Raw genomic sequence first — 21,163 nt, forward strand, 5'->3', positions numbered from 1 at the left:
GGGGGTGCGGAAGCACCGCCCCTTCCTAACCCTAGTACGTATACAATACGTACAAGATGGCGCCGGCCCTTCTACATGGCCGGCGCCATCTTTACGTACTGGACGCATAGCGTCCAGACGTGTCGCGGCGCTAATGACGTAGCGAATGCGCCCTTGGCGCTTCGCTACGTCATCCGTGCGCCGCAGAAAGAAGCTCCGAAATGGAGCTTCTTTTTTGCTCCGCGCGGGAGCCGCCGGTTTGGATGCTGCGGCTCCCTCGCGGAGCAAATGGCGCCGGCGGGGGAACGCCGCAAAACGGCGGTTTGTATCCCGCCCAAGTTAATTTTTTAAAAAACTTGGAAACCTCCAAGAAAATAGGTCTCACACATTCTCTATATACTTTGTTCAAGTCCTAAAGTCTACAACCTTGAAGCTTAAAAAATGATGTCATAATCTTATTCAATTCGTCTGAAAGGAATTCGTTTCCTATGTCATTTTTCATATACTGCATTACAATACCAAAGCGGTTTCCACTGAAACCCCTTTTGAAATCTGTTTAAACTACAGTATCTCAATTTACATGTGGAGAACTAAGTTGTGATAGTCTTACTTAGCACTCTTTAAAAATTACAACTGATTCTTCAATTGCAGATCCACAGGCTGCATTACTAACAGCAATGGGGGGAAGGGATGGTAAAATATTCAATATTCAGAAGTGCCCATTTCAATAGTAACTGGTGTCTTCAGTGCTCTTAAAGGCTAGATAAATTGCATCCAACAACAATCTGACAACAACTAAATAACTGCCTGTTTTATTTGTTTCCTGGAGTTACCTTGAATTTTGATTCAATGTCATAGCAACCACAGTTGTGACTTCCGGTATTAAATTATTTTAACTGAAGTGGCATACTTTACTATACTAGTAGGAGCCCTGGTGGCGCAGTGGTTAAATGCCTGTACTGCAGCTACTCACTCACAAACCATAAAGTTGCAAGTTCAATACTAGCAAAAGGGCTCAAGCTTGACCCAGGCTTGAATCGTTCCGAGGTCGCTAAAATGAGTACCCAGATTTTGGGGGCAATTAGCTTACACTTTGTAAACTGCTGAGGGAGTGCTTAAGTGCACCGATAAGTGGTATAAAGATGTACTTGCTATTGCTACTATAGCATACATATCACTTGAAGATCTATGAATGAAATATGTTAAAGAGTTACATAAATCACAGTTGGATTTCTAAGACAGACAGTTTCCTTCATGCTCCCACAATTTCTTATAGAACAAATACTTGCTCTCTCTCTCTCTCTCTCTCTCTCTCTCTATTATATACACACATACTGTCCATATACTTGGCATTTTAAAATCAAATGTTTCAGTATGTAAAAATGTAATTCAGATCTCACATCAAACCATGGTTTGTAATCGACTAGAAAACTGGAAACCAAGCTTTAGAACAGTGGTCCTCAAACTGTTCTCTTTAAATAATATAATAATAAATAATAAAAATTTTATTTCTATACTGCCCTTCTATGCAATCAGGGCGGTGTACAACATCATAAAACATTATAAAACATTCATCAATATACATACATTAAGGTTAAAATGCAGCAACATCAAAAACAATCAAAACCAACTTGCCACTGTTGGCTTGGGGGGGGGGGGAGAGAGAGCTAATTGGGGCAAGTCTCAGGGAATGCAGACCTGAACAGGAAGGTTTTAAGCCCCTTTTTAAACTGGGCCAGGGAGGTGGCCGAGCGGAGCTCACTGGTCAGAGAATTCCAGAGGGTCGGGGCGGAGATGGTAAAGGCTCTCCTAGATGTGGAGACTAGCCTGGCCCCTGGGACCCTCAATAACTGCTTTAAGTGATTTTTATACTTCAGCTCCCAGAATCCCAGACTACTGGCTAACATGGCTGAGGCTTCTGGGAGCTGAAGTCCAAAATCTCTTAGATGGCACAGTTTGGGGACCACTCCCAGCTCCTTCATAGCGATTTTTAATTAAAAAAGGAGATAAGATGAAACCCTACAGCACCCACAGCTTAATGGAGATGGGGATGAACAGGAATTCCACAACACTATTTTCTCAAACTGGCCCCACTGGATAGATTAGAGAATAGAAGGTTAAGAGGTGATATGATAGCCCTGTTTAAATATTTGAACGGAGGTCATATTCAAGACAGAACAAGCTTGTTTTCTGCTGCTCCAGAGAATAGGACCCAGAACAATGGATGCAAGCTACAGGAAAAGAGATTCCACCTCAACATTTCAACAGTGGAACACACTCCTTTGGAGTCTGGTGGAGTCTCCCTCCTTGGAGGTCTTTAAACAGAGGCTGGATGGCTATCTGTCGGGGATGCTTTGATTGTGATTTCCTGCATGGCAGGGGTTGGACTGGATGGTCTTTGTGATCTCTTCCAACTCTATGATTCTATGATTCTATAACTGTTATACACTGCTTCTGATACTGCCTTTCAATATTATTTGAGGGGAAACTTGAGCAGAAATATGCTGTCCTGCTTGTGTGCTTCCCAGAGATAACTGGTTGACCACTACATAAAAAAGCAGTAGGCTATATAGTCTCACCTGACATGGCTGTTCTTATGCAAGTGCAACTTGATTGCCAAGCAGGGAGAAGGGAGTTCACAACAGCAGAACTGGATATTATTCCAGTATAATTTTATGGATGAAGTGTACTCCTTCTGTTCTCATCACTATTTGTTATTCGGTTTGATTCCATATCTTCTCTGATCTTTACATCCTTTCACCAAATGAATGTCCACATAGCTATTATATGTCTTACACATCTCTGCTGAATATAGCTCTCTAACACACCCTAGGGCTGCACAACAAGGCACAACAGGAAAAGCAGGTGAGCACAGCACGGTTAGGTGTACCTTATACATCCTATATTAAGCGTAATCGTCTTTGAACTACTCAGCCCAAGGATTATATACAAAGAATTCCATAAAAATTTCTATGCTTTCTAACAACATTGCCTGGTATCCTTCTGATATACATACTTGCTACCTTGGGTCCTGTGCTGGGAGAAAGGTGAGATATAAATTTTAAAAATAAAATGCTGCATAATTTTTTGCTATAGAAACTAATGCCCTCTCGCATGTTTTCACTTTTTTTAGAAGTGCCATGTTTTTTGCTCTGTGTCATACCTTTGCCACTTCAAAAACACAAGACCTAATCTCATTCCACTTTATGAAGTGCAAATTAATTTCAAAGTCGTTCAACAATTTACATGATGGTGACAATAAACTCACTAATGAGTAACTATGCTTTCCCACTTAAGGAATATAAATTTGTACTGATTAAAAGCTCTATAATAACATCCACTACAGTTTTAATATGCTCTTACTCCAAGGAGCTCATGGAGGCATACAGAGTTCTCTCTGTTCAGCATCTGATCTATACAATCCTGTGAGGTAAGTAGGGTTACAATGAGCTTCATGAATGAATGGGGATTTCAATTGGGGGTCCCCAAATGCTTATCCAACTCTCATTTTCATGAAGATATGTACAAACAGAGCAAACTTGTGATCCACTAGTTTATGCATTTATATTTTAATTAATGAGAATGTTAATTACATGTTCATCTAGAGCAATTTTCAAAGTCTTCCCTTTGAGTCATCTTGTTTGACCAGAATCATATCTCTGGATGAAAAACCAATTCAACAACTCCATTTATGCAATAAAAGATAAAAAGGCTTTCTTTACATCAGATTGTAATTCAAAGAAGATCTCTTCAGCATAACAAAAAAAAAAAAGAGCAAGGGAATGAACCTAATATTTCATGCTCGTGCAAAGAAGAGTTTAACAGATAATCAAAATACTGAAATACATAAAAATACTTCTTTTATCCTGCCTTCAGACAGCTCAGAAAATATTCTGAAAACTAGATGCTGCTTTCCATTCCACCTCATAGTTTAAGGTTGATGTTGTTTTTAAACAGGAGTATCAAAATGACGAGAAAGTAGTGCAGAGAAAGAATATTTAACTGACGTAGTACCATCCCTTCACAAATTAGAACCTCAAGTTCACATCACAAAAGGTGTAGCACATGTAAGGCAGCATAGACAGACATATTCATCAGACATTACACGAGATACACTTTTCCTTGGAAAAAATGACAATCCTAAAAAGAGAGCCTACATGGCATAGTGGTTTGTTGGTTTGAGTGTTGGCCTACGACACTGGCAATCCACACATTTCCATGCCAATTGGAGTGTTGGCCTACGACACAAGAGACCAAGATTCAATTCCATGCTTGACCATGAAACCCACTGGGTGACCTTGGCTAAGTCACACACTCTCAGCCTCTTGAGTGTGTGACTCTCATATTTGCAATGGCAAATCTTGCCAAGAAAATCCTGCAATAGGTTTGCACTAAGATGGATACCACTTGAAGGCACGCAACAGCAACAAAATAAGAAAAAGATTTCTGTGAAGCTGCCACAACCAAACTAGAATGACTTCATTCTTCCCACACAATTTATATCCTTCAGTAATCTGAGCTAGTGCTATATAAAATAAGGAAAATAGTTTCAGTGCTGTAAACCAAATACCGTATTCAGATTAACTCCCTCACTGAACATTTTAAATGCATTGTTTTGAAAGAGCCTCTGAAGATTATAGCACTGTCTAAAGAAAACCTCTCTCAAAGTAGCATGTATTAAATACTGACACAATAAACAGGCTTGGTGTCATGCAAAACCACTTCTTCTGCGCTATTAATACCAACCTTTACTTCAACACAGCTACTCTTCCTCACAGATAATGTTCTAGAAAGAACCACATGGCCAATTCTGAAAAGCCATGAAAGGCTTCATTCATTCATATTTTTCAGAAAAGAACAGTAGTTATTTTAAGCTGAGTGGGAGGAGGGGACAAGCAATAAAAGCCTAGCAATTACAGAAATTATGCAGCTATGTGAAACAGCCAAACAGTTTCAGCGTCTTTACCCAATAGGAAACTCATTTAAACAACTTTTTTGCAATCTGATTCATTTTAACCTATTCCCAGAAAACACAGATGTAAGTGTTCCACACACAGATTGCAAGGAAATCAACAACATAAATATTTATCATATTTGCTGACCTAATTTCAACTTTCTAAATGATAGAAAGCATTCTCTACAGTAGCAGGTTTTTAATCTTTTGATATACAGTATTCCCTTTGAGTGAACAGACACAGTTTCCAACTTTAACATGGCTAACAATAGTCCCTAACTCTCCAAAAGATCAAGCAAAATAGAATTCCCCACACATTTCAATGCCAATTTTTCAAGTATTCAACTATTCAATTTTTGCTTGCCTGAATATTCACTGTGCTTAAAGAACAAAGTATGTGACAATGAAATCAACCTACTAAAAATAAACACTAACATACTGTAACATTTCATAGCTAGTTGCTCAATGCACTATGGCAAATCTTAACACAAGGAGAAAAATAGTATTCACCTACATCTTTGGGTGACGGCCAGCCTACGTTTCTGCTTTTTCAGTTACTGCAGACAGTCCAGTTTGTGCTGCTCTGGCATTCAGCCACAACTGTGAGAAAGGAAGTTATGATGCAGAGTAGGTGGAGTACAGTAGGAAGTGCAGCATAATTGTTACAATTATTTAGGCCTGAATAAGATATGAGCCTTTTACTCTTCATTTGTCCCATGGAAGAACATAAAGCCCTTGGCTTTTGACTTACTCCCTCTCATCATATAGTAATCTTTACTGTCTAAATAATTTGTCATTGAAGTTATCTTTGACAGTAAGAAAGAGCATTTGACTTCTCAAAATCAACAGAACACATAACCTGAGGTTAAAAAGACCTCCTTAACACACAACTGGAGAAACTCTGCCTTTCAAAATGGGATGCAATATAGGATTAAAAAACTAAATGCCTTTATATTCCAAGCTAAGAGAAAAGCTTAAAGAGTATTATGGTTTTGCCATTTTAACACAATGAACTTCTGAATTCTCAGAAATATACCCCAATGAAATCAAAAGGGCTTATATCTGAGTAAGTATCTGTAAGAACGGTACTGAAAGTTACTCGTACTGGGACTCACATGAAGAACACAGACATCAATAAAAATATATTAAGCCACAAACTATAAATATAATCTGGATGGCAATGGAGTTAAGTAAAGAGAAAAAAGTGAAATCAAGAGCATACAGTACCTCATGGTCTTGCCAGCAACAATAAGATTATCACATTTAAGAAAGATGATTCCTAAGAACTCTCCTCTACTTAAAAGAAATACACCTTTACTAATGAAGCTGCTACAGTCAAAAATTACCTCTCTGGCAAGTCTGATATTTTTTAAGTGTGTGCCAATCGGGAAATACTTCAGTTGTGTATGTGATGTGTCCTCAAGTCGCCCGTCAACTAATGCCAGCCCTATGAATTTCACAGGGTTTTCTTAAGCAAGGAACACTCACAGGTGGTTTTGTTAGTCCTTTCTTCTGAAATATAGCGTACCCTTGATTAAATGTCCTTTTCTTCCTCTACTAGGAGGGGGGAAAGCCTAAAAATGTACCTAACAAAATTACTCATTTTTCCACTGCTAACAATGCTTCTAAGAAAATAAAAATGTTTTACATATCAAACACCTATAATCATAGAAGAGAACAGATACCACACTCACCTGATCTGCTAATAAACAAATACAGTTTTGAAACAGAATAAATTCTGCAAAGTACTTTTTTGCATATTTGCCGAGTTTGTTAAAGTGTAAACATACCAAAATGGCATATTTGGAAAACAGAACTAGGAACACAACGCCTTAAGCCTCTATTGTCTAGCTTCTCACTACTTACGTCAGACTTCAAAGCTGGCTTTGTACAGAGGCTTTTCTTAAAAGCAGGTCCTGTATGTGGTTCTACCATTCCCATCAGAGTTAGAAGTTCTGTTATGTGAGGCCAGTGGATGGCAAGAGTCCAACAGAACTGTATTCACAAAGGCCCTGTGGGATGCTATTGTGAGAAACTGTTGTCTGACTCACACATATGCTCAATGCTATAAAAAGGAAATTCAGTGTTGTTCATCCAAGAGCTAGTTCAAATGTTACCAATTCCAGAAGCATTACCAATTTATACTTCAACAATGAAGTGCTCAACACAGAAATTATAACATCTGAAAATATACTAAATGACTGATGGTAACTGAACAGTTTGTCAATGGCAGCCTTGAATTTCCCAGGTGTGTTTGTGTCTGCCTTCAAGTCACCTGACCACTTACAGCAACCCCATGAATTTCATATCATTTGCTTAAGCAAGGAATACTCAGAGATGGTTTTGCAAGTTCTTCTTGTTGTTGTTATTTTCTTATATCCTGCCTTTCTCCCAACATAGGAACTTAAGACAGCAACCTCCTTCCCAGGTACCTGCTGACATACACCAACACTACACATACTCTGCCAATACAACAGGTTTATAAGTGTTGCAACTTCCATGCTAAGCACTGCCACATAGACCTTTATTCACAAACTTTCAAATGGACATGGTAACATCTGAACCACACCTTGCATAGCAGAGAATATTAACAATTCTACAACTCAATCAAATTCAGATTCTAGACTTCAGCAACACGTAAACACGTAGTTCTACAGAAAACCAGTGTAACAATCTAAACTTGCATGATAATTATGTACATTGCAAACAACCTCACAGATTCAAACAATTAAGGTGGAGTAGAAAACCTGCATTAGGCTACACAAATACATTGTTTTCAACAATGCAAGTTATTACAATCAGAATTATTACATGCTATTACAATGTTATCAGAATCATTTTATTTACTTATTTATTTATTTATATATATCCCGCTCTTTTCCCAGGACTGGGACTCAGAGCGGCTTTACAGCAATTAAAAAACAAACAAACAAACAAACAGAAAGTACAATTAAAACATTTTAAAAATAAATAGATAAATGACATGCATTAAACAGAATGATTAAACTAGTCCAACATTCCTGTCTGTTCTTATAGTGATTACTTAAATGCCTGTTTGAACAGATAGGTCTTCACCTGCCGTCGGAAAGCCATCAAGGAGGGAGCCGTTCTTATCTCCCTGGGCAGGGAGTTCCAGAGTCTAGGGGCAGCCACTGAGAAGGCCCTCTCTCGTGTCCCCACCAAACGTGTTTGTGAAGGTGTTGGGATGGTGAGAAGGGCTTCTCCAGAGGATCTCAGAGTCCGAGCAGGTTCATACCAGGAGAAACGGTCTGCCAAATAATGTGGACCTGAGCCATGTAGGGCTTTGTAGGATATAACCAGTATCTTGAATTGTGCCCGGGAACGAACTGGCAGCCAGTGAAGCTGTTTCAACAGGGGAGTTGTATGGGCTCTGTAATCGGCGCCTGTTAACAGCCTGGCAGCAGCTCTTTGAACCAGTTGAATTTTCCGAACACTTTTCAAAGGCAGTCCTATGTAGAGCCCATTACAGTAGTCCAAACGGGATGTAACCAAGGCATGTACCACCATGGCCAGATCTGGCTTCTCAAGGAACGGGCACAGTTGGCGCACAAGTTTTAAATGTGCGAAAGCACTCCTGGTCACAGCAGAGACCTGGGACTCCAAGTTTAAAGCTGAGTCCAAGATTACCCCTAAACTGCGAACCTGTGTTTTCAGGGGAAGTGTGATTCCATCTAACACAGGCTGGATCCCTATTCCCTGATCTGCCTTCCGACTGACCAGGAGCACCTCTGTCTTGTCTGAATCATATGGACTACAACATAATAATGCCTCAAAACAGAGAAGGGAAAAATTCCAAAACACATGAAACAGTATAATCCCATGCCCATTTATCTGAAGTGACCTCCACAGAACTGAGTAGGTATCTAGAGATTTGTACTGTAAGTCTGTTTCATGAGTTCTCCAGCATCAGCTTCAAAACATGCTATAAAATGCCTTGCAAAAAAATCACTGGTTAGTTTCACAAATCTCATCCTAGAGGGCAGAATATAACCAATGGAAAAATATATATTTTAGGAGGTTCTCCAGAGGTTAAGTACCTTTTATTTAAAAATGCCATTTTTTCACAGCATAGACATACTCATGATACACTATGATGACTATATGTATGCTCAGCTACCAGAGCTTTCTTGTTATCTATAGCCAGAGTGTGTGTGTGTGTGTGTGTGTGTGTGTACCTTCAAGCAGCCTGTGACTTATGGAGACCCCATAAATTTCATAGGTTTTTTTAAAAGCAAGGGTCAGAGGTAGTTTTGCCAGTTCCACCCTCTGAAATATAGCCTACACTACCTGGTATTCATTAGCAGTCTCCAAATGATGTACTAACCACAGTAGAACCTGCTTAACATTCAAGATCAGACAAGGGTCTGATGCTTTTAGAGCAGTGATTCCCAAAGTGGGTAGTACCCCCCTGGGGGGCCAGTGGAAAGATCTGGGGGGAGTGAGGAAGAAAGGGGGCAGCAGAGAGGCCATGAGGGAAAAGGGCAGCAGGGGGGCCTTCAGTCAAAGTCCTGCTGTGCACGAAAGGCAGGAGGAACCAGAGGCCTTTAAGACCATGGTGAAGATGAGGAGTTAAGAGTATGCTGGAGCAGGGCAGGGGAGAGAAGTGGAGGCAAAAGGGATTTTCCATATCTGGGACCCTGTTGAAATTTTGTGTTATGCCAGGATTTGGCTGGCAGGTTGGAGCTGAGCTGCTGCTCCTGGTTACTTTCATTGGACAGGCCAAGAGAAGAGGTAGCAGAAGAAACAATGTTTGTGTCGAGGGGGATGACGTGAGGCTGTGTGGGAAACATACAGTTCTGGGGAAGGAGGGAGAGGAATATCCAGGGTCAGTTCTTCACCATTCTTGGATTGAGTGTCCTCCCTCACTGGTGAGAAGAAATTGAAGTTAGTTGCATCCCACTCCACCCTGGAGAAGAAGAATTGAGAGTCCTTCCTCAATGGGGAGAAGCTTCTTCCTTTGCACCCAGTCACCTTGGGGACAGCAACTGAGCAACCAGGCATGCAGCAACTGAGAAGCTTCTTACCCGTGTCAGCCATTACCACAAGGCAAACTCAGCTGAGAGGCTTCTTGGTCGCTGCTCAGCCAGCAGCTCAATTGCTGCTCTCAAGGTGACTGTCTGCCCGGCTGCTCAGTCTCTGCTCCCTTTGCACCCAGTCACGCTGGTAGGAGGAACTGAGCAACCAGCCAGGTGGTCTTCCTTTTGCTACAAGGCGGGTGCAGGCAAGACAGAAGACCAAGACTGAGCATCTGCCACTGCTGTATTCCCATATAAGAGGCTGAAGCGAAGAGGAGGTGGTGGTGAGCTTGGTGCAGCTGAGATAGAAACCACTGCCTCAGTGGCTGCTGCATGAACAGTAGATTTCATATGAATAAAGAGTCATTGGCAGGCACTAGAGTTGTCACCCAAGAGGAAAGGAGGCGGTAGGCTGAAAAAAAATTTGAAGATCAATGCTTTAGAGTATTTAGGCAGACATAGCTGAATGGGTTTGCCAATGAGACAAAGTTTCAGCTGTGAAAAGTGTAACCTTGACCTGAATATAAAATTAATGGAAACATAAAAAGTCCTTAAAAGTGAAAAGATGGACCCATTTATTGTCTTGGATTCCCTTTATTGATTATGTATATCACCACACAAATTATTACAGTTATCCATGACATCACTGCAAGTTTTGGAAAGTCTTGCTTCATGAGTTATGCTGCAGACATTCCTTGAAGCCCAGACCAAAACAAAAACAATTCAGCCTCTGCTTACTGCACAAAGATGGTATTCTGTCAGAGGCATTACCTCTTTCATTGTTATTGTACTTTGTTCTAATTTTTATATTTAATAAAATATATTTTTTTTAATCTACCAGAGTTCAGAGTCAATACCACAACATTCTTCCCAGGTTTTTCTGTTTGTGAAGTATTTCACTGTGTAGAACATGACAAACGATGGACTATACTAAGAGAAAAGGGTGTCCCACAACATTTCATAGCCCTGATGTGTAAAACCCATACAAGGGGCCATTGTCAAAACAGAATATGGAAGAACAGAATGGGTTCCAAATGGCAAGGGTGTAAGACAGTGCTGCATTTTCTCACTGTATTTGTTAAACTTATATACAGAACATATTATACATAAACTGGAAGAAGAGGGAGGCATGAAAAATTGGAGAAAGGAACATCAAGAATATGCAGATGGAACCATATTACTAGCAGAAAATAGCAAAGACACAGAAAAGACTACCAATGAAACTTGAGGAAGAACTTTCAAAAGCAGGGTTTGCCGTTACTGTTATGTACATTCTAGTCAAAAACAAAAATAATTACAGAAGATTTATAACTTCAAAGTAGATTATAAAGTCATAGAAAATACAAGATTTTCTGTATTGTTTGTTCGATCATAAAATCAAAATAGAGTCTATAGTCAAGAAATCAGAAGACGACTAAAAAGGGCAGCTATGAAGTGACTAGAAATAAAGCCATATCTTTACTAAATACCAAAGTCAGAATCATCCATGCCACAAATATTCCCAATTTCTATGTATGGTTGTGAAACCTGGACAGTGAAAAAATAATCAATTCATCTGAAATGTAGTGCTGGAGGAATGTTCTTCAGATAACATGGACTGCTAAAGGAAGCCTGAATTCTCACTAGAGGTAACAATAACTAAACTGAGCCTGTCAGACTTTGGACACATCATGTGATGACATTACAGTAACTGGAAAAAATAATGCTGTTGTATGCCTTCAAGTCATTTCTGACTTAGAGCAACCTAAGGGACCCTATCATGAGATTTTCTTGGCAAATTTCTTTAGAGGGGGTTTGCCATTGCCATCCTCTCAGAGTGAGAGTGTGCGACTTGCCCAAGATTACCCAGTGTGCTTCATGACTAAGTGGGGATTTGAACTCTGGTTTCTAGAGTCATAGTTGAACATTCAAACCGCTATACCACACCAGCTCATAATAAGACAATAATGCTTGGTAAAATGGAAGGCAGAAGGAAATGAAGAAAACCACATTATGAACAGGTTGACTCAATCAATGAAGCCACAACTCTCGAGCTCAAAAAAATATGAGTAGGGTTGTTGATTTAGAGATCTCTCATTCATAGTGTTGACATAAGTCAACATCAATTTGGTGGTGCATAACAACCACAAATAAAGTGAGCCTGCCCTATCAGTGGGCTGGCCATCGCTGGATTTGAGGGTCTTCAGATTGCCTTGCCTCATTATTTTCAATGGTGCTCGATGCCCGCAGTCACATTCATATTGCCGCCTGCTGACTATAATGGGACTTGAGCATGTGCATTTTTTTTTATCTGTGGAGGTTCATGCAACTGAGCCATCACAAATAGGAAGGGTGAGCTGTATAATGATAAACAAGCATTTGGTGCCAGAACTATAAATACATCAATCAGCTGAGTCTCCAAGAACTATTTTTGGCATAACAAAGGGATCATGCTAGCCTAGTGGGTTTTTTAAAGATCATGTTCAGCCATGTAAAATGCTGTGTTACGCGGCTCCCCTCAATCTGAACACTGATATTCCCTGCAGCATTAGGGAAAGAGGAGCTATCTTTCAGGAAACACATGACAAAATTCTCTTTGTTTCAGCTAATTCTTTGAATCCCGACCATTTAGTCATAAGCCGATCACATTTTTCAATACACTTACTTCTAAGTGTACCTAGAGCATGTCGTTTTTAAATTTATAAGGTCCCTGCAGAAAAACTGTGGTGGCCACTTTTATTAGAGGCATAATGTATAAGCCTCTTTGAAGAGACTGCCAGGCCTTACAAGATTTAAATTGTATGCCATATTAAAAATGAGACCAGTCTCTCTACAGAGAGACTTGTACAGTATGCCCCAATTTAAAAATGGCCATTGCAGGATTGCTGCTGAACAGGCCTAAAGAGTAGGTGAAGTAGGAGGGAGGGTTGCCTTTCTTTCTCGGGTTTGGGCAAAAGAGGGGTAATGGGATGGGAGTGTTGCTTCTGTCCTGCCCCTCTAAAAAGGGGCTTCTCATATCTGCCTCCTGTCATAAATCAACCCAGGCTGTTAGGGTTGATTCTCTGTCACAAATGTTTTGACTTACACATGAGTATATACAGCATGTCTAAATATAAGAATATATGGCCTTGTAGAAACAACATAAAATAAGGCTGGGGACAATGGTATGAGTAATTCTGAACTAAGTGAAACAGAAACAAACAATAACAGAAGCACAAACAATAACAGAAATTGTTAACAAAGTAACTAGGAAACAATACACTGTTATCTTATTAACTTTTCACAGATAAAAGAGTTCTCATGAATTACTACAGAAAGTCTAATTAAAACATTTTGATAGCATTCAACAAATTGAATTTTTGTGATTTATAGCAACAAAAAGCACTGTTTTGGGGGGTGGGGTTCAGCAGCTGTGCAGTATCAATATGCAAAATCAGCACACCAGCTATTCATGTGCTTTAATTTGGCTACAATATTTGTTATGATTCCAGAACATGGAAAAACAGGAGGTAAAACATCACATTAAAGTATCAATTATTTCACATGACATTCATGGAGATGAGATTTGTAAATATGTCAGTTTAAGATAAATAGCTTCCAGGTTCTCATAAGTTAAAGTACATTCAAATTATTCAAGAATTCTCTCACACACCTTTCTTCAAACGTGTAACATAAAAAGCATTTATTTTTTAATAGTTTCTAACCATACGAAGCAGCAATGGCTTCCCAGACTAAAACGCCAACAGCATTTAACAGCAAAAAAACCCCATAAAGCTATAATATCATACAAATGTACATAACAGAAAAACATAAAAATGTATTACAACAACTCAAAGGGGCAAACAATAATTGCAGTCAGCTACTAGGAAAAACAATAATCAGCTCGGGGGACATAAAGTATGTCTGAAGAGGAAACTCTGCTTGCAAGCAGACCCCTCTACAATCCATATGCCAATTCCTCTACTCAGAGAACCCAATATGGGCCACACTCCCATCTAAGCATCAAAACTTAGCAGCAAGGTGGGAAACAACTTTTAAAGCAAGCCTGAGATGCCTAATTTAACAGGGCTTTCACAGTTTGCCACCAAACGTAGGCAGCAAGCCATATAACTCCTTTAAAATGTTTAGATTTAAGAGGATATTCCTGCTGGATACAGAAATTTAGCTATATGGTCTGCTGCCAGATTTCAGCAATGCATTTTGCAGTGGGGCTTGAATGCCACGAAAACAAGGCACCTTGGAGGATCAATTGCCATCTTTCTTTCATTTCCCACCTTTCTTTCAACATGCGACTCAAGGCAGCTTGCAATAAGGTTAAAATAAGTAGCGCTAAAAACCTGATAATAAAGAAGTTAAAACAACCTTTCATATTAAAACACCATTAACTTTAAAAGTACATTTTAAAAGAGAAAATAAAGATAAAAATACAGGACACACACCCATAAAAATCCCCTCCTGCACAAGCAATTAATCATCAACTGCCTGTTTAAATCAAATATTGGCAAAAATCCAGAGAAGGGCCATCCTAGCCTCCAGTAGAACAGAATTTCACAGCCTGGGAACAGCCACCAAGAAAACCTTTTGTGTTCTTACCAAACATGCCTGTGACAGTCCTGGGAGCAAGCAAAAGCCCTCTCTCCAGGAGTCTAAGATTTGGGCAGGTTCATATAAAGGGAGATACAGTATTTCACATATCTGAACTTAAGCAGTGTGAGCCACGACAAGTTCTTTGTACTGTGTCCAGAAATGAACCAGTAACCAGTGAAGCTGTTTTAAAAAGAGAGTTGCAAGTTCTGTGTAATCAGCCCCAATCAGCAGTTTGGCTATAACATTTTGGACCTGTTGAAACTTCCAAATAGTTTCCAAAGGAAACCTCATAGTAGTCTAAATGGGATATACATCAGTCTTCCATATCCATGGATTCTTTATCCACAGATTCAAGCAACCACCACTTTCTGAATTCACTTCTCCAAAAAAGAACAGAACCACTGTTCTTAAGTCCCATTGTAAAGATAATTCTGGCCCAAAATATACAGGCAAATAAGGTTCCTTCTGCACAGTTTGGGGGCGTGGCAATTAGACAACACACACACCCAAACCACATGGAAACTGTGCCAGGACTGCCTAAAGCAGCCCAAACCCGGCTGCAAAAAGATTTTATCCGCTCCATGCCACAACCCATTTGGGACTGCAGCAGTGGCCAACCTCGGGACCGCGGGGTCTGGTCACCAGGGTCCTGTAGCAATCGGTGTGGGAGCGGCCTCTGGCCACTCCTTTTGCCCTGTCTGCTCAAGGCCAATGTCAAAGGTACTGAAAACTACTGAATGGTTCAGAAGAATAAACAGGGACACACATCCTATATTCACTTTCTATCATAGGACATCCATCAAAAGGAGCAAAGCTAACTCCATTCCATGACCAGGCCTGAAGCCAGATTGAAATGGCTCCAGACAATCTATTTCATTCAAGAACACATGGAAACAGGAAGCCACCGTATGCTCCAGAACCTTGTCCAAGGAAAGGATATTGGTAATTCTGTAATATGGTGGGTTCAGGGAATATTTCTTTCATTAACAACCTCAAAAGAGCCTCTTTGAGTCAGGCTGGAACCCTGCCTTGGTGCAGCAAGGTAATCAATACCTCCCTTACCCATTCAGCCAGTTCCCCTCTGGCTGCTTTTAAGAGCCAGGAAGGGAATGGATCCAGTATGCACATGGTGATACTCTCCAAGGATCCTGTCAACATCCTCAGCTAGCACAAACTGAAATGTATTCAATAATACAAGTCTCTGAATTGTGACAGAAATTCTCCTATACAAAGAAATATTACAAATTCTAGCCACATGAAACAAAATTAGAAGACACCCTTAACCATCATCTCCCAGTCCCATCCCTTTTCTATCAAAAAGAGTACTCACCCCCCCCTCCCAACAACACAAAGAAAAGAATCATCTAGTATTTCACCAACCAAGTACCATTTCTTGGCTGGAACTTTCTTTGATGCCCAAGATCTTATAACTGGAGATTAAAACTAGTACACAGCAAAACAGCTGTTCTATCATAAAGATAACATATGCCCTTCAGAAGAATGCTGACTTATGGCACTCCTATCTAAACTCCCACAGCATGCATTCAATGATTCACAACCACTCCTTTCAGTCTTCTTAACCCAATCACTTGCCCACCTATAACACAGACACTAGCATATGCCCAGATATCGAAAACAATTGCAATCAGGATGACATTTATAACACTTTAAGAGCCAAGCCCCCACTGCAGATGTTCAGTTTTATGATAGTCATATGAATCTAAGGCAGGATACAGACCGCCCCTTTCCCTGACGGATCGGGGCCTGAGCTGCCACAGCAGCAGCCCCAGAGGCCCCAATCCGCCGCTTTTCCAGGCCTCGGGGAAGTGGCAAAACGCCGCTTCCCTGCGGCCTGGAAAGGGGTGTCCTTGGGGCTTCATGCGGCAGGGAGAGAGAGAAAGGGACCACTCGGCCCCTTTCTCTTCAGTATCACCAGCGCAGCTGTGTAAAGGCCACGCCAATGAAAGGGCGCCAAGACGTAATGGCCGCGCGTGCTGTTTGGACGCGATGCAGCAGTTATGTCAAAATGGTGGCGCCCATGTGTACAGGGCGCCACCATTTCGATGCCCCCGTCACATGCTAGGGGTGAGGCCGGTCCTCAACCAACCCCTAGCAAGTGACGGGGGCGCCGTATCTGCCGGTCTGGATACCACCTAAGATTACCACAAGAATGTAAGACAACTATGAAGTGAACATTACAGTACTAGGAAGAAACTGTACTGTGCCTTTTGTATGTCTTACACCTACTGTGATTTTGAAGGGTTTACCTCACTTTCAGAAGACTTTTCAGGGATGAACTGATAAACAAAACTGCTTAAAATTAAAACCATGAACAGGAAAGCATTATGAAGTCAACTTACTCAGCCCTGTAAATAAGATCACAAACTTATGAACCTATAAAAATTGTTGTTATCTCAGATCCACAAGTTAGGAGGGGCAACTCTACCAGTACTTAGATGCTAACACCAAAGAAAACACAGGAGGGTCCTGAATAGAAAAGTATGCCTAACTCTCTGTGTGTTCTTTTGTTACTTTTTTGTACATTATATTTGGTATCTATATGGTTTTTCCTGAATATTGAACTTAAAACCAGCACAATGTTGATTTCTTGTTCTTGGAACAATCTCTCATGAATTTTAATAGATCTAAAGACGCTTAATTATTTGTGGCATTTATGCCCACCTATGACAATTACAGACTGTGAAGAGTACAAAGCAATGGATCTGTTCAAAATACAAAATCAACATCACTGACAAAAGATGACCTTTATATTATGTACAATTTACACTTCTCCTTCCTCATTCGCTGGGGTTAGGGGCACAGGACACCCATGAATGTGTAAAAACTGCAAATTACAAAAACACTGTGTTTTTACCTGAGAGAACACCTCTCTAGGTCCTCCACTGCAACTCTATGGTCAATATCTGCCAGACACTGACCACAGAATTGCGCTGGACGAGCTGCAAATGCGCAGTGAAGTGTTCTCTCTAGGAATCTCTAGGTCCTTCAGTGCAACTTTTGGTTAAAGTTGACCATAGTGTTGTGCTAGAGGACCTTGATATTCCCATAGAGAATATATGAATAAAATCTGTGGATAATCAAATCTGCAAAAGTCAAAGCCACAAATGTGGAGGGACATGTGTATATTAAAGTGGTTCTTTATTAGCTTTGAGCTAGCTAATCCCAGTACTTGATGGTGTTCCAACTGTATTACACAAAGGAGTTCATGTGAGGCTGCCTAGAATACCTAACACCATAGGCTATTTTGCCTATATTTTAAGGTCTGTTTCATATAGGTAATTTTAGTAAGAACAGAGGACAAAACTGTAATTTTCAGCCTCTAAAAACAGTTAGATTTAAAGCGAAAACACACGCTTAGTTGTAGTTGTTGGGATCACAGGGTTGCTTTGGGTTTCTTTTAGAACGGATGTGCACTTATAGCATGGATATCTGGAAATGGGGAAAAAACAAGTAGAAAAACACTAGTTCTCAGAAAGTATTTTAGCCACTTACTGCTGTCATGTAGCAGTTACACTCCCACACATCCACAGCATATGGAAAGGTGGAACAATCTTAATCACTCACTTTAACTCTTTATCTCTACAGGCAGTAATTCATTACATCCTGTTAAAAGACTTCATATCATTATTTGCTGCAGCAAGCCTTGTTTGGTTTCCAGTGGTGTCCTTTGTTGACCACAAGTTACTATACTGTTTAAAACATGTTTGCTTGTTCTCTACAGTACAGAAAATTTAGGTAAAACTTACTGAGATGTTTTTCTTCATCTATGCAGGGTATTATCAGACATGCTAGTAGCAATAAAACGTCCTTTCCACATATAACCATTAGACTTGGAACATTTTAATTGTTAATTTCAATCAAAAGCCAGTGTGACACAGCTTATGTCATATCTCTGTTCAGCCAGAGACAACGTCAATGATTCTTAGCCTAACTCACCTCACAGGAAGGTTATCAGGAAAGGAAATACACCATTTATGAGTTGCTAGGATGAAGGATATAAATCTAACTCATTTCTTGAAGGAAAAGTCTTTATTTAGCCAGCTGGACAACATACAAAGATTATTTTGCAATGAATACTTTAATGACGTCTTCCTTATAGAAAACTCTTTTCAGACGAGCAGTATCTCATAGTGGAAATGTAACTGCTACTTTGCTTCATGTAATCATTTTGTAAGCCAGTTACAAATATATAGTCCGTCCACCCCATAAGAAGCCTTGCCGTATGTGGACTTGAGCTCATGCAGACCGCAAGCCCAGGGAGACAAGGAGGAGGAGAGCTCCACAGGAGAGCTCCACCACTAAAATCAACAGGACTTGAGATCCTGCAGTTTTTCACATATGCGGAGGGGACCGGAACGGATCCTCTGTATATTCAAAGGGCCCACTGTACCAAAATATATATTAAAATATGATTAATAAAACAGAAGTAGAATGCAACTTGATTTGTGATATTTCTGATATCTAAAAGAACATAACCAAAATAATGACCTCATTGCATAATTCTCACTACTTCCATTCTCACCAATTAGCAAAGCTGATTAATATTAACTAAAAAGAGGAAAATCCACACTTACATATCGTCAGTCAGTATGGTTGCACATACAGAAAATGATAAACACATGCTAATAATGTTAAGTTATTTTGGGCAAGCTCCATGAGACCAAAGGATAGTTTATAAGGATATTCCTAAGCAAACTCCATTGCCAGGTCACACAGGGTGCATCCACATTGTAGAAATAATGTAGTTTTCACAACACTTGTCTTCATCCTACAGAATCCTGGAATTTGTAATTTTTTGTGAGGCACCTGCACACTTTGGCAGAGAGGCTGTAAGACTACAACTCCCAGGATTCCATAGGATGGAGCTACAGCACCTAAAGTGGTGTCAAACTGCATTATTTCAACAGAACAGTCTTATCCATTAATTTTTTCAATTACACAAATTTTATCAAATTAATTGGTCATATTAACTGACCAATTAATTGGCAATATTAACTGACATGTAATTAGACACCTTAATAGCAAATGTTTTCTTTTACTTATTGTACCAGACCATTCTAAGCTACTGCTCCTTTATTACAGAGGAGGGTCTGATCTTTGTTTTGATGAGTACAAGTCTATAGCTACCATGGAAGAATTAAATATTTAGGAAAAGTTTAAGATCTCTTGTCAAACAGAGTATCTTTCATGTTTCTATGCCAATGCTGTATAGTGGTTAGAGTGGAAGACTGGGATCTGGCTAAACCAGGTTTAAGTCTGTAGACAGCCATGAAACTCAAAATGTGAATATGTGGCAGTCTTACTCTCTTAGCTGTACCTAACTCAAAAAATTGTTGTGAGGAGATAATGGAGAGTCTTGTAAACTGACTTGCTATAGAATCATACAATCGTACAGTTGGAAGAGACCACAAGGGCCATCCAGTCCATCCCCCCTGCCATGCAGGAACTCTCAATCAAAGCATCCCCGACAGATGGCCATCCAGCCTCTGCTTAAAGACCTCCAGGGATGAATCCACTACACTCCGAGGGAGTTTGTTCCACTGTCGAACAGGTCCTGCTCTCTGGGGCAGCAGAAAACAAGCTTGTTCCCTTCTCAACATGACATCCGTTCAAATATTTAAACAGGGCTATCATATCACCTCTTAACCTTCTCTTCTCCAGGCTAAACATCCCCAGCTCCCTAAGGCGTTCCTCATAGGGCATGGTTTCCAGACTCTTCACCATTTTAGTCGCCCTCCTTTCGACACGCTCCAGTTGAAATCAGGACAAAATTGGGGGCATACTTATCAAATTTGCAGATGACACCAAATGAGGAGGAATAGCTAATACCCCTGAGGACAGGATCAAGATTCAAAATTACCTGAACAGACTAGAAAACTGGGCCAAAGCTAACAAAATGAAATTCAACACAGAGAAATGTAAGGTACTGCACTTAGGGCGGAAAAATAAAATGTACAGATATAGGATAGGGGACACCTGGTTGAACAAGACTACATGTGAAAGGGATCTAGGAGTCCAAGTAGACCATAAGTTGAACATGAATCAACAGTGCTGTGTAAATTTACAGCGCTTTATAAATAAAGGTTAATAATAATAATAATAATAATAATAATAATAATAATAATAACAACAACAACAACAGTGCGATGTGGCAGCTAACAAGGCCAATGTGATTTTAGGCTGTATCAATAGAAGTATAGTGTCTAGATCAAGTGAAGTAATAGTGCCACTCTATCCTGCTTTGGCCAGGCCCCACCTTGAATATTGTGTCCAGTTCTGGGCACCACAATTTAAAAAGGACATTGAGAAACTGGAGCGTGTCCAAAGGAAAGCGACTAAAATGGTGACTGGTCTGGAAACCATGCCCTATGAGGAACGCCTTAGGGAGCTGGGTCTGTTTAGCCTGGAGAAGAGAAGGTTAAGAGGTGATATGATAGCCCTGTTTATATATTTGAAGGGATGTCATATTGAGGAGGGAACAAGCTTGTTTTCTGCTGCTCAGGAGACTAGAACGCCAAACAATGGATGCAAACTGCAGGAAAAGAGATTCCACCTCCACATTAGGAGGAACTTCTTAACAGTAAGGGCTGTTCAACAGTGGAACAAA

General features: G+C 40.2%; 1 protein-coding gene across 1 annotated transcript in view; it reads right to left on the reverse strand.

The window, feature by feature from the left end:
• LOC121917629 (apoptosis-stimulating of p53 protein 2-like) overlaps positions 1–5,485 on the reverse strand; it is a 28,143-nt gene extending 22,658 nt beyond the window's left edge. The window contains exon 1 of the mRNA XM_042443734.1: positions 5,444–5,485. The gene's annotated coding sequence lies outside the window, so the exon portion shown is untranslated. The remainder of the gene's footprint in view (positions 1–5,443) is intronic.
• Positions 5,486–21,163: the final 15,678 nt, after the last annotated feature.

The sequence above is a fragment of the Sceloporus undulatus genome, unplaced genomic scaffold (assembly GCF_019175285.1).
Source record: "Sceloporus undulatus isolate JIND9_A2432 ecotype Alabama unplaced genomic scaffold, SceUnd_v1.1 scaffold_27, whole genome shotgun sequence".
Lineage (NCBI taxonomy): Eukaryota > Metazoa > Chordata > Lepidosauria > Squamata > Phrynosomatidae > Sceloporus > Sceloporus undulatus.